We start from the raw sequence: 14582 nt of genomic DNA on the forward strand, positions 1-14582 counted from the left end.
GTGGTTGGGCCCCCTTTTATTTTTTTCTTATTGATAACCACACTCCCTGACCCCAGCACTCTCCTCCTTCCCTGTTATTCTGATGCCTCCAGGCTGCTACTGTGACTTTCCTTCTCTGCACTAGCTTACAGGAGAGCCAATGCATGAGTGCCTCTGCTTTCTTCCTGTCTGTACAGGTATAACAGTCAATTTTTCATAATGATTGGGGACGTTAACACAAATGACCCCTCCTTGGACACAGTGAAGGAGTTTATTCAGTATTGAGGGTGTTCAAGCACTTACTGCATCCACAGAGCTGGTGCCTATGCTCACGGGCCCATGCAAATGTCCCCTACAAGCTGGTTTAGCTGTACTGTTAACCTGCTATGGGCAGGGCTGATACCAGAGCCGTAGTGCGCCTAAGGCCAATATAATCAGGCCACATAAGCCGATGCCTGAAGTGCGCCATATTGCTGTTGGTGATGTCGCCCCAAGGATCAACAACACTGCACCCTGCTGGAATCACTGGTGGGGCGTGGGGAAGAGGAACCAGAACTCATAGCAGGAGCTGGAGACTGGAGCTTGATCTTGGAACTGGAACCGGACTAGGTGTTGCGTCCATCGGTCTCAGACGGCTTCGAACTTTGTGCCTCACCTCTCTCTCTGCTAGCCTTGGGAAGATGGCTACCGCCACGTCTGCAAGCTGCGCTCTCCAGCGTCCCCAGAATGGCTATGGCAAGGCTTCATGCCATGTTTCTCCTTTGGTCATCCTAGGGTGCGCGCACGCACGCCACCCACATCTTTATCCTCGTCATGGCGGGAACCTCGGGGGCGTCCCCCTTGAGTGACATCACACCATCTGGGTTTTAGCCTGTGCTTGTTTGCTAGCTCATTGAGTTAGCAAGGATTGGACTTGTCCGGTCTAAGCTACTCTGCTGCTCCTCGAGGGCCTGCTCTCCCTGCCTCTGTGCCTGCAACCATCTACTTCTGCCTACTGGAATCACTACCTCACAGCTACCAACTTAGTGAGTAATCTAACTTGTCAGTCTGTCTCATCTACAGCTCTGCTGCACTGGGAACCTGCATCCGGACTTCCCTAACCACCTCTGTGAGACGGGTCTCCTCTGCCGAGGATCCCTGGACTGCTATCTCTGGATTGCCTTACTACTGCCACCTCTGGTGGAACTCATCAGCTGTTCAATAAAAGACAAATTTCTGTGTTTGTGCTTCCAGAGTCTAGCCTGGTACTGTGGCTCCTCACAGGGCTCCTCCCTGTGGGCGTGGTCACCTCCACAGTACCCCGAGAATCCACTCAAACACCTCTAACCATAACACTAGGGATGTGCATTCCTTGCTCCATTTGTTTCATTCATCTCATGAATGGATAGTAGGCACGCAAAACTGATGGTATGTGCATATGTTGGTGGCTGTTTTATGTGCCTACTATCCATTTGTGAGATATGCGCATACCGCCACAATGAATGAAACAACTGGAGCAATGAATGCACATCCCTAAACTGGATAGGAACTGCAGCTTAAAGAAAAGTCTAGAAACAGGCCTGGATTTATACAAAGGAAGGCATATTTCAGGGTAGCAAATTTCCCGCCACCATGGAGGCTTCCAATTACATTCTAACATTCCCCTTGATCCCCTACACCACATTGGCCTCCACTCCAATCCAATTGTTGATCCCCAACCAACCAACATCAGAGCTCTAGCTCCCATGCTGGCATTGCTGTTATTATAAGGAAGCAAACAGTGATTGAATAATCGCAAACTTACAGGCATTGAAGAATTCACCCCATCCTCTCTGGGCTTCTGTACAAGAAGTGGGGCCTGTGAATGCAGAACCATGGGATCACTTAGTCCCTGCTTGGTTCTTTTTCATAACAGCATCAGAACTGGAGCTGGAGCTGTTAAATTGGTTGGGAGGGGTTGGGGAGAAGAATCAGAGGATCAGCTGAAAGAAGGGATTGGTGGTGGGGACTGCAGTTCATGGGGGTCAGGGGTCTGCTGTGGGGGAGAGCCTCAGAAAATCTGAGAGGTCTGGGATGAGGAGTGGCACATCCCCAGCACTGATAATGTCTAGGACCGGCAGAAGGAAAATCTGTCACTGGATGGAACTGAAGCTTGAGATAAAGGTTGGAACTGAAGCTTGGCACTTACCATACTGGAACAAGGCAGGAAATTAAACTTCAAGGAAGTAGAAAAACTACTAGAATTCACTTTCCTGGAGAGCTTGGATAGCTTTCTGGCTGCTGTGAACAATTTCCTGTTCCCAGCAACCTCTTTTAACCTGGCTTTGGCCAATCTGGTCACCAGGCGAGAGTGGCCATCTTCTTCCTTCTTGGTCTCTTATGACCCCTGTCCCTGCTTACTTTATTTCCAGTTAAACTGGTTGGCTCTGTGAGTTAAGGCTCTAGTCCTTCATTTCCTGGCTGTCAGAGGTTTGAATAGTGCCGGCACCTTCACCTGACAGTGGAGTACATTTTGTCACTACAAAGAGATACAATGTGTGGCTTCCAATGGGGATGACTCCTGGAGAGGGAGGAGGGCAATAGGGCATTATATTGTCCAGCAAAAGCAACAACTTTTATGGGACAGTAGGGGTGGTAGGAGGCCTCATTTGGATCATGTGACTTTGGGGGGAATCGAGGGGTAAAAGGGGGTCATGATGGGGCTAAAACAGAGGCTGCTTCTTCTGGGGGGCATTGGGAGGCAGGAGTTCTGCAACAGGGCCATTGCTTAGAGAGGGACATTGACGGGATCCATGATTTCAGGATGAGGGGTAGTCGAGAGGTCCGGCAGATGATGCTACTGTGGGTCTTCATTTCAGGGAGGGGTCTAAGAGGATGCAATGGGCCCTATTGGTTCCAAGAGGTGGCATGGGGAAGATATCTCTGACGCCTATCATTGTTAGAGGGGGTGGGGGCTGAATCATATTCTCCAAGGGGAATCCAGGGTGGGGAGCCTTGGCCATGACTGGAAGGGTATCAAGGGTTCTAAGAGCAGTCTTGGGGAGGCGGGGGAGTTTGGTGGCCAGGGAACATAATTACTATCTAATGTTAATAACTACTAAGTTAATTTGCATAACATTTTATGGTAATCATCTATTTGCATATATACTAAATTACCACTCAGTAATAACAGATTTACAAATAACATAGCATGCATTAAACGAGGAAGTTAATCCTAACGCCAGTTATTATATAGATCTTTAAACATCCTAGAGAGACATTTTCCTCTGTAACTGGAGGGTTTCTTTCAGATACTCCTGGTTACTCTAAATTCCTGCAGGTTACACGCATGGAGCAGTTTCTGTAAAGTGTTCTCTTTGATAGGTCCCAGTAGGGGTGAGGAACATTGCCCAGAAAGAAACAGAGCCCTGCTGGTGTGACATTCCCTATATTACGCAAGAAAATTTGTTCAATTATTTTTCTTCCTAAGCAAACAGAGTTAAACAAATTTACACTATAAGGCTGAGGGAGTTGGGGTTATTCCCTCTTGGCTCAATTTCAGAAAATGGACAGGACTCTTTCAATACAATGCCACTACCTTTATTTTGCAAGTAATATTACAAGGAGAAGGCCACATTTTGAGTAAGCTTCAGTGAGCATTCTGAAATCCATTATATTTCTGTAAAACTGAAATACTATTTCTACACAAAGGAGGCAGTATGCCAGAGGTTCAGATCTGCACATATGACTCAAACTGTAATTTTGGTTAATTCTGCAAGCTAGCATAGCACATCTTGTTACTGATAACAACACACATTCTTGATTAATCTTGAAGACCTTATCTTAGGCTCCTTCTTATGGCCTTCTATTCTCCAGTCTCATAAAAATATTTATTAAGCACACTTGTGATGTGTGACAACAGAAAGTATTGATCTGCTGTTACAGTGAGCTAAATTGGATAGAGGGGTACAATCATAGCCTGTCAACCATATTATATTTATAGGGAATATTGAAATTGATGACAGACAGGCAAAACCTGACTATGCCTTTTCTCAAACTATGGCAAAATTGTTCAGAGTAGTTAAATCACAAACAGATTGTGATAAATTGCAGGAAGACTTTGTGAGACTGGAAAATTGGGTATCAAAATGGCAGATGAAATTTAATGTGGATAAGTGCAAGGTGTTGCCTATAGGGAAAAATAACCTATGCTATAGTTACACAATGTTAGGTTCCTTATTAGGTGCTACCACCCAAGAAAGAGATCTAGGCGTCATAGTGGATAATACATTGAAATCGTCGGTTCAGTGTGTTGCGGCAGTCAAAAAAGCAAACAGAATGTTGGGAATTATTAGAAATGGAATGGTGAATAAAACAGAAAATGTCATAATGCCTCTGTATCGCTCCATGGTGAGACCGCACCTTGAATACTGTGTACAATTCTGGTCGCCGCATCTCAAAAAAGATATAGTTGTGATGGAGAAAGTACAGAGAAGGGCGACCAAAATGATAAGGGGAATGAAACAGCTCCCCTATGAGGAAAGACCAAAGAGGTTAGGACTTTTCAACTTGGAGAAGAGACAGCTGAGGGGGGATATGATAGAGGTGTTTAAAATCATGAGAGGTCTAGAACGGGTAGATGTGAATCGGTTATTTACTTTTTCAGATAATAGAAAGACTAGGGGACACTCCATGAAGTTATCATGTGGCACATTTAAAACTAATAGGAGAAAGTTCTTTTTCACTCAACGCACAATTAAACTCTGGAATTTGTTGTCAGAGGATGTGGTTAGTGCAGTTAGTATAGCTGTGTTTAAAAAAGGATTGGATAAGTTCTTGGAGAAGAAGTCCATTACCTGCTATTAATTAAGTTGACTTAGAAAATAGCCACTGCTATTACTAGCATCAGTAACATGGAATAGACTTAGTTTTTTGGTACTTGCCAAGTTCTTATGGCCTGGATTGGCCACTGTTGGAAACAGGAATCTGGGCTTGATGGACCCTTGGTCTGACCCAGTATGACATGTTTTTATGTTCTTAATGCACTTGAATCATTTTAATGGTAGTTTTCTCAGATGGTTGAAACTGGCCAGGGGTTTCTTTGTTTCTTAGAAAGTTCTTCTAGAGATGCCACTGATATACATGCCTAGCACTTTGTGACAGTGGTGCAAAATGTTTGTAGCAGTGCCTCTTGCTTTAGGAGTGGGGGTGTCCTATCTCTGCATATATGGAATTTGGTAGCAGGCAGGTGTGGACAGGGGTGGATTGTGGGAAAATAGTGGCCCGGGGAATATTTCTCCATACCATGGGTATGGGACCCATGGGTACCCAATTACACAATTTTTCTCCATACCATGGGTATGGGACCCATGGGTACCCAATTACACATACAATTTGGTGAGTCACCAAATACAGAATAAAGGGACCATAAAATATACACAGAAATGCACAGACAAACTAAACTGGAAATCACAACAAGTTAGACTGTATGTAATGCAGCAATGGAAAAACAGAAAATACCATCATTCCTCATAAAACATCAAACAATAAAATCAAGAACTATAAAACATCAATCACAATAGGAAAATCATACTAAAAATATATATTTCAAAACTGATGATGAATAGAACCTCCAGTAATTTAACTCATATACAAATTTTTGAAAATTTCCCTAACACCAATAAAATATTTCAAAAACAGCAGACATCAAATAATAATCAATAATTAAAACTAATAAGGATAGAAAAAAATCCCCGGTTCTCCATACCTGGGAACTTTTAATTCTAGTCACCTTGAGATGGTCATGAATTAGTTGTTCTCTAGCACAGTGGTTCTCAACCTTTTTTCTGTCAGGACACCCCTGACAGATGGCTCTTACATGCATGACACACTGAACACATGACCATCATAGGGCTAAATGTAAAAGTACAGTTTGCATCCACAGGAACCCCCCTGACCCACAATTATGGATGAAAAGCAGAATTATGACATTCCCCGTACAACTCACCTTACAAAAAATATATTTTGGTTCTAGTGTCATCTCAGTAATAGCAACACAAACTCCAACTACCTCGCTCAATAGCCCTACTTATGAAAAGACAGCAATTTATCACTATTGCATGTCCTCTTGAGAAAATACAACAAATAAGACTGATACAGTAAAATACCTCACCTTGGTCACATACACAGAACTGACCTAACATACTCCCAGGATCTGCAGTAATGCACATAAACTAATCCGCACACAGTTACACTTGTATTATGGAATGCACTCAAACAGTAACAACCCTACATATGAAAAGGCAACACTACAAATATTAAATCAGGCCCTAAACACCAATACACCTCCTATTAGGAAAACAGAACTAGCCAAGCAGCTATAGATCCCAACACAGAAATAATTGTATAACTATACTAATAAGCAGAATAAATGTTTCACAACAACTATGAACAGAATAATATTCAACAATTAAAAACGCATAAAAATTATTTAAAATTCTCCAAACACCAATAAAATATTTCAAAACAGCAGACATATCACATAATATTCAGTAATTAAAATGGCAGTCAATCAAGAAAAATAAACTTAAAAAGCCACCTTTACTAACCCCCTCCAGCAGCTCTCATACTCCTCTTCCATGCAGGCCAGTAGCACACACCAGAAGCAGTAGTGGCTGAAGCTCTGTACTCATGGTCCTCTTCCTTAGTGCCCACGACCAATCTCTCTGTCTCTCATACACACACATACCAGTTACACCCCCATGACCAGTTTCTGTCTTTCACACACCAGTCATCTCCCGACCAGTCTTTCTCTTACATACACACCAGTCACCTTCCTGATCAGTCTCTCTCATGCACACACATACACACATACACACACACACAGGCTTCCCACTTCCATGTTCTGTCTTACATATACAGGCTTCTCACTCCCATGCTGTCTCACACACACCCAGGTTTCTTACTCCTATGCTAGCTCGCCACTTGCACAGGCTTTTCATTCCCATAATCACTTTCTTTCTCACACACACACACACTCCAGTCATCTCCCTGACCAGTCACTTCCATTGTCTCTCCTATATACACACACATCACCTCTCTGACCAGTTTCTCTCAATCACACACATGCTCTCTCTCACACACTTACATAGATGATCTCAATCAAATGCTCTCACTTACACACAGGCTCTCACTCAGAGTTACACATGTACACTCTCAATCACACATACATACACATAGATTCTCTCACTTACTGGCTGGCTGTCTTTCTCTCATTTCCTGCCCCCCCCCCCCCCCCCCGAGCACAAATGGTAGCTGCAACAGCCTCCTCTTCTATTCCCCGAATGGCAAGAAAGAAGAATCCCATTGGCCACGGGAGGCTAATTCTGATGTCTCCTGTGCCAATTTCTGGCTGTTTCTGATTTTGCGTTGGGTCCTCGCTACTGCTCGGGGCCGCCCCTGCCACCGCTACTTTTCCATGCAGCATGGCTCTTTCTTCTTTCCGCGCACCCTACTGCACATCACTTCCTGTTCCGGGCCAGAGGGGCAGGTGCGGGAAGAAGAAAAGGCCCAGCCGCAGTTGCCATCCTCCACTAACACTGCTGCCGTTCCCATCCAGGCTTGAATGTGCTGATAGCCCGGGTGGCAACAGCAGCAGTGGAAGATTGTCCCTCTCGCTCGCTGAGGGAAAAGGGGGGAAGAGCAGTAGGAGACCAGTTGAGATGCGCTGCTTTGGAGGGAGGGGGGTGGCCATTTGGGTAGGAAGGTGGCATGAGAATGAAAGGAGCCTGCTGCAGAGGAAAGCTATGGGAGCTGGGAGGCAGGCATTCAGCCCGCGGTGAGGCAGCGGCAGGAAGTGTGCTGGCTGCCTCCCGCCGGCAAAAACATAAGGGGCAGGCGCAAATGGAGGCGGCGGGCATGGGAGAAGTGCCGTGGGGAAAATTCAAAAGCAGCACTTAAGCGGAGGGCCTCGGGGGAGGCTTCTGCTCGCAGAGAAATGTCACATGACTGCTTTTGGTTGCCGCGACCAACACCTATCACGTGATTGGGGTGACCGGCCCACCATGGCATGCCTGAAGCCCCGATAGGCCAATCCGTCCCTGGGTGTGGAGAGAGCCATTGGACACCTGTCAAGATCAAACTAATCGGGTGGTTTCCCTGTCACAGATTATATTCTTAAAAAAATAAAATAAAAAATACCATGTTGGGGAGAGGAGGGTTGGGAGGAATACGTATACCAAACCTTTCTCCACATTTCTTTTAGTGATATGGGCCTGTCTCAAACATCCCGCCTTCCCCATTCCCCACCAGTCTTTCACTCTCTGTCTCTGCTTCATGGTCCATCCCAACCAAACTCCCCTCTGTCCCTCTACCAGTCTGTCCTGCAAGTCTCTCTCTCTCTCTCCCTCCACAGTCCATCCCCACCAATCTCTCTCTCTCTTCCCCTCCACCAGTCCCTCTCTCTCTGTCTCCCTCCACCAGTCCATCCCCAGCAGTTTGTCACTCTCTCTCTCTCTCCCTTTCCAGTCCATTTCCACCAAGTTTGTCTCTCTCTCTCTCGCAATATATTTCTACCAGTCTAGCTCTCACTCCACCAGTCTCTCTCCTTCCACCAGTCTCTCACTCTCCCTCTGCAAATCTTTTCTTGCTGTCTCTCTCTCCACCAGCCCATCCTGTTAAGTCTCTATCTCTCCCTCCACCAGTTCATCTCCACCAGTCTTTTTCTTTCTCCCTCCACCAGACTATCTCCACTAGTCTGTCCCTCTTTCCCACCCTGCCAGTATCTCTCTCTCTCCCTCAGTCCAGATCCAGCTGTGTGGTTGCCTATAAGTTATTGGATATAAGTACATTCATGCACATTTACTGCTGTGCATTGCAATATGTATTCTATTTATATCAGTAAGCATTATTTAATACGTTTTATATATATTATGAATGAGCCTGGTGTGCATATAATTATTTCCTTGTTATTACATTAATCACTGTTCTATATATGGCACATAACTGCAGGTAAAAATGAAAGGCAAACATTTTGGAGGTTGAAAAGGGATCCACTCTCTCAAAATGGTTGGGAACCCCTGCTGTAGACAGAGGTGAGCCCTGTACATACTTACTGTGAGCCTTCTGGGGATAGGGAAGTATCTACAATATCTGAGGTAATCCACTTTAAAGTGTCAAAAAGTGGAATATAAATCAAATAAATAAATAACATAATGTGTTCATGTGTTTGGGTTAAGGGGTGGTGTGTTTTTCCCTTAAGAATCCAGGGTATATGATTGGTGGGAGAGGATTAAGCGGGAGGTATAAAATTGGGAGGAATTTGGTGGGAGTTGCCTTTTCTAGGATGGAGCTGGCAGAGGAAGAGATCTCCAGGTTGTAATGGTGTGAAGTAGCCAACCTGTGGGCTGGTGAGTCCAAAGACCACCCCAGTAATGAGTGGGTCCCTGCAGGGGCACTTCCCTTAAAGGGAGGATGCTTGAGGCCAAGGTTTCCTTCCCATGAGGAAAAAGGCCAAGAAAAAGGAAAGAGAGGATTATTCTGAGATGAGTCATGCCCTTGAAGGATCCAGGGCATGAAGGATACCAGAGAGACCTTCATGTAGCTGGAGTGGAGAAAGAGAAACAGAAGGAAAAGGTCAAGCAAAGAGGAATTAATGAGTAAATTCTGAGGGGGTTTCACCTCATTCCCCTACAGTTATTTTGAGCCTGGGGTTACACTTGAAGAATATGAATGTGGTGCTCCTGTCCCTTGTGGTTTGGGTTGGTTTAGGTTGGGTTGGAAATTTATAGAAGAGTACCAAGCGATGTGATAAGGGGAGAACATTGGAGAATGTAATCTTATATCCCTGTAAGGTGTTAGGCATGTGGAGTTTGGAGATCTAATTGATATTCAAGTGAAGGCTGAGTGACTGCTACCCCTCATTTGGTCAATAAAGAATTCTGCTATGAAAAGAAGAGCTTGTGTCATATACAGTGACCGTCATATAGCGCCACTTGCTGCTTGTGGCTTTTGTGAATAAAGCCCTGTAAAGCGCTAGGGCTTTATAATCATTGGTCACTTGCATATAAAGTTCATGGATTCTTCATATAGAAGCTACTAAGTGCACTTATCTGAGAAACCATCCACGAATGTATGGTTCATTTTTTCATGCTATTTTTTGGGTATTGATTCATTAGTGTTACCCCTCATTTGGTGGCATACCAATATGCTAAACATTGGGAAAGATTTTACTTCTGACTGTTGTATCCCATGAATTCTAATTTTTCATTATGATTATTTTACTCCATGCTATACCTGTCATTAGTTCTTGGTGTCAGAACCACAAAATAAAGTTAAGAATTTGGTTATTTGAAAGTGGTATGACTGCTGCTTATGCTTTGTGTAACCTCCCTCTGAGGTAGTTTAAGTTACCCGGGCCAAGGGAGGGGAGATAGCCATAGAAGAAATACTATGATAAATTCTTGTGGGTTTGTTCGCCTTCAAGAAGTATGAGAGCATCCCAGAAGCCCCAATACCGCACCCAGATCTATCCACACAGATTCTCAGAAAGTAGTATTTCCCCTCAGTTCAGCAGATCTGAACACACTGTTAACAGAAGTAAGTGGTTTAACTTTTACTGGAAGCAATTCAAAATAAGACATAAAAATAACACTGAAATTGAAGCCCACTAGCAGCAATAAAACAAATAAACAAAAAAAGGCAGTAAATAAAACTCAAATTCAATGAAATGGTCAACTATGCAGTATGTATCAGTCACCTAGATCAAGGGTGGGAGGGGCGGTCGTCCGTGAGCTACGGCGTGCCAGAGTTATAGCAACATTGAGTACCCTAAGAATGTTTGCAATCTATAAATGTGCACATTGCAAGATTCTGTTAGGGACAATTGCTGGAGTTCTGTGGTGGCAAGTTAAGGCTTTATTTTCTACCCTTTTTTACACAGCCCTCACCCAGCTCACTGTTCTTTGACTCTGAGCCCCCCTGGGGATGGATTTCCTATGTGTCCCCAGCTCCTGGGTGCAGATTCCTGAGGCAGCACCACCCAGTGAGGTAATACAATTAAATTAGACTTAATGGTGACCCTGGTAGCACTGATAAGCTTATTTTCTTCTCTATCTACATGTCCCTAAGCGCTACACTACACTTTAATGGTTCACCCCTTCAGAAAACTCAGTTCACTTAACTGTGGATTTCAAGGGGGTAAAAGCAAGATACAGATGTCTGATTCTCTGTCTGACTGAGGTGCTGGTAGTCTCAGGAAACTCCCTTCAGATCACAGTCTGGGCTGCTCTTTCAACACATACAAAATCAGGAAACTACCCCCATCTGTGTGGTTGCTGGATCTCTATCTCTCTCTCTCTCTCTCTCTCCTCAGCCTGCTTGTTAGATTCATACTCAGAAACACAGGCTTTTTTTTTTTTTTTTTTTAATCTCTGGCCCTATTTTATCGTAAGGCATCAGTGCAGGGCGCCTCTCTGGTCAAGAAAAACATCCAAAACCCGTACAGCCCACATCCCATGGGTTGTGTACGGGAAGCAAAATTCAGAGTTCTAGCCTTCTGACAAACAAAATGCCTCGATGTTTGAGGCAGACGGTCCACAGGCTTACAACCAATCCCTCCTAGATCAGAGAGGGGCGAGAAAGAGACGGAGAGGCGAGGAGTCAGTGTAGTCAGACTACTCAAGAAACACACTGCCCGAAGGCAGAAAGGAATCACTAGCACAGCCAGTGTCCTTTAGCACATCATCGCAGATCCGAGTCACCGAAAGGGAGAAAGGGAAGGGGTGTACGACACAGAAGAGACAACAGATACCTACACTAGGAGGTGTAAAGCGTAGGCGAGGGGAAGTAGAGGCGGGCAGAGGACGCGGTTAACCGCCAAGTCAGCACTAAACTGGGGGATGGTGTTTTTCTGGATGGCTAATGCGTGCTCTGCCCACAAACAGGACCGCACCAAGGATATAAAAAAAGACATGCATGGGGCCGGTTCTTCGGCGGCCAGCCTCGCTTCCCTGGTGCACCTGATGGTTTGTCTAGCTTTCGCCAGGAGATAATTGACAAGGCAGGCTCGGCTGTGTGCCACCGGGTGCCTTGGTGCGGCCTGGCCATAGACAAGGAGATGGGGGGGAAAGGACAACCAAAAATGTAAAAATAAACTCTTTAAAAAGTCAATGAAAGGGGTGAGATGGGGACAGAACCAGAATATGTGGTATACCGATTCCCATGCCTGGCAAAAGTGGCAGGCCACAGATCCGGTGATGGCCTCCATTATGCTATCCGTGTGGATCACCCCAAGATTCTACAGCTCCCATTGGTTCCTGGGGAGTCAGCTGACTCCTTGCCCTCTGTGTAACTTTTCCTATTCCCTTCACAGTTCATCTCTGCAGGCTGTTAACCCTCTGATGGTAGTTCTGCAGGCAGCAGCTCAAAGATATAAAACAACTGTTTTAACTCCATTTTTTTTTCTTTAAAACGCCTTGATTCTCTTTTTTCCTGGTGCCTAGGGCAGTTAGCAGCCGAACAACCTAGGCTCAGTAAAACAAGTCTGAAATCACCACTCAAAAAGGGGAAAAATTCCAGTTTGTCTTCCTGTCCCAGTTCCTAGTCTTGGTATAGCGTAAACTCGGGGGGGGGGGGGGGGGGGCAGGGAAACACTTTTTGAGACGTTGGTCACATTTGTGCCAGCCCTGAGGAGTAGCATGGGGGTCAGAGTTCAAGGAAGAGAGAAAGATGGTGTCCACCCTGTCCAGTGAACAGAAGACTGTTGTCTCTATTCAGGTCCACTTCACTTCACATCTCAAAAAAGATATAATTGCGATGGAGAAGGTACAGAGAAGGGCTACCAAAATGATAAGGGGAATGGAACAGCTCCCCTATGAGGAAAGAGCAAAGAGGTTAGGACTTTTCAGCTTGGAGAAGAGACGGCTGAGGGGGGATATGATAGAGGTGTTTAAAATCATGAGAGATATAGATCGGGTAGATGTGAATCGGTTATTTACTCTTTCGGATAGTAGAAAGACTAGGGGACACTCCATGAAGTTAGCATGGGGCACATTTAAAACTAATCGGAGAAAGTTCTTTTTTACTCAACGCACAATTAAACTCTGGAATTTGTTGCCAGAGAATGTGGTTCGTGCAGTTAGTATAGCTGGTTTAAAAAAGGATTGGATAAGTTCTTGGAGGAGAAGTCCATTACCTGCTATTAAGTTCACTTAGAGAATAGCCACTGCCATTAGCAATGGTTACATGGAATAGACTTAGGGGCGGATTTTAAAAGGCGCGCGAATAGCCTACTTTTGTTTGCGCTCCAGGCGCAAACAAAAGTACGCTGGATTTTAGCAGATACGCGCGGAGCCGCGCGTATCTGCTAAAAACCTGGATCGGCGCGCGCAAGGCTATGGATTTTGTATAGCCGGCGTGCGCCGAGCCGCGCAGCCTACCCCCATTCCCTCCGAGGCCGCTCCGAAATCGGAGCGGCCTCGGAGGGAACTTTCCTTTGCCCTCCCCTCACCTTCCCCTCCCTTCCCCTACCTAACCCACCCGCCCGGCCCTGTCTAAACCCCCCCCCTTACCTTTGTCGGGGGATTTACGCCTCCCTCTGGGAGGCGTAAATCCCCGCGCGCCAGCGGGCCTCCTGCGCGCCGGGCCGCGACCTGGGGGCGGGTACGGAGGGCGCGGCCACGCCCCCGGACCGCCCAGGCCGTAGCCACGCCCCCGTATCCGCCCCCAAAACGCTGCCGACACGCCCCCGAAACGTCGCGGCGACCGGGCCCACCCCCGACACGCCCCCCTCGGAGAACCCCGGGACTTACGCGAGTCCCGGGGCTCTGCGCGCGCCGGGAGGCCTATGTAAAATAGGCTTCCTGGCGCGCAGGGCCCTGCTCGCGTAAATCCGCCCGGTTTTGGGCGGATTTACGCGAGCAGGGCTCTGAAAATCCGCCCCTTAGTTTTTTGGGTACTTGCCAGGTTCTTATGGCCTGGATTGGCCACTGTTGGAAACAGGATGCTGGGCTTGATGGACCCTTGGTCTGACCCAGTATGGCATTTTCTTATGTTCTTATGTTCTTACTATCTGCAAGACCCCACTAAATAAATTTGGGAGAAGGACCATTCTACAAATAGAGAAACCCTTCCTATCATTTTACGTTCCCCAGGATGGGATAACATATTATTTAGTTTTACAATGTTGTAACCAGGATAACTGTTGAATTTCCAGCTACTAAGCAGCCTCCCCTCCACCAGAGGACCCCAGTGAGCTCAACTCTGAACTGTTTTCCAGCATTCTCTGGCTCCTGTCCTCAGGCTGTGCTTTGGTCACTGTGCCAGCAGGGACCTCCAGGAGCTCTCTCCCCTAGCTATCCCAGCCTGTCTTACCTGCTTGCACCACACCCAGACTCCTGCCCTACTTAATCCAGTCTGTTCTTCCTTTCAGGGCTTTGGCATCAAGTCCTTTTTGCTTCCCTTCTCTAGCCATCTCTGCCTTGTGGCTTTCTCAAGCCATTCCTAGCTTTGTCTTGTGGCCTCCGGGCCTTCTGACACCAGCTTGCCTTTGTTTTGCCTTGTGGCCATCCGGCCTACTGTTCCAAAGCCTTGCTCTGTGGCCTGCGGGCCTTCTGGTCCTTCCTTGCCTTGTGGCATACCCTAGGCCT

The 14582-nt window shown here is 46.1% G+C and overlaps 1 protein-coding gene across 2 annotated transcripts in view; it reads left to right on the top strand.

Moving 5' to 3' along the window:
* Positions 1-14582, top strand: part of LCP1 (lymphocyte cytosolic protein 1) — a 174792-nt gene that overhangs the window by 54710 nt on the left and 105500 nt on the right. Inside the window, exon 2 of one of the 2 annotated variants that reach the window (XM_029602888.1) lies at positions 10877-10983. The exons of the other annotated variant lie outside the window; for it this stretch is intronic. The gene's annotated coding sequence lies outside the window, so the exon portion shown is untranslated. The remainder of the gene's footprint in view (positions 1-10876; positions 10984-14582) is intronic. 2 annotated transcript variants of the gene reach the window in all.

The sequence above is a fragment of the Rhinatrema bivittatum genome, chromosome 5, assembly GCF_901001135.1.
Source record: "Rhinatrema bivittatum chromosome 5, aRhiBiv1.1, whole genome shotgun sequence".
Taxonomy (NCBI): Eukaryota; Metazoa; Chordata; class Amphibia; order Gymnophiona; family Rhinatrematidae; genus Rhinatrema; species Rhinatrema bivittatum.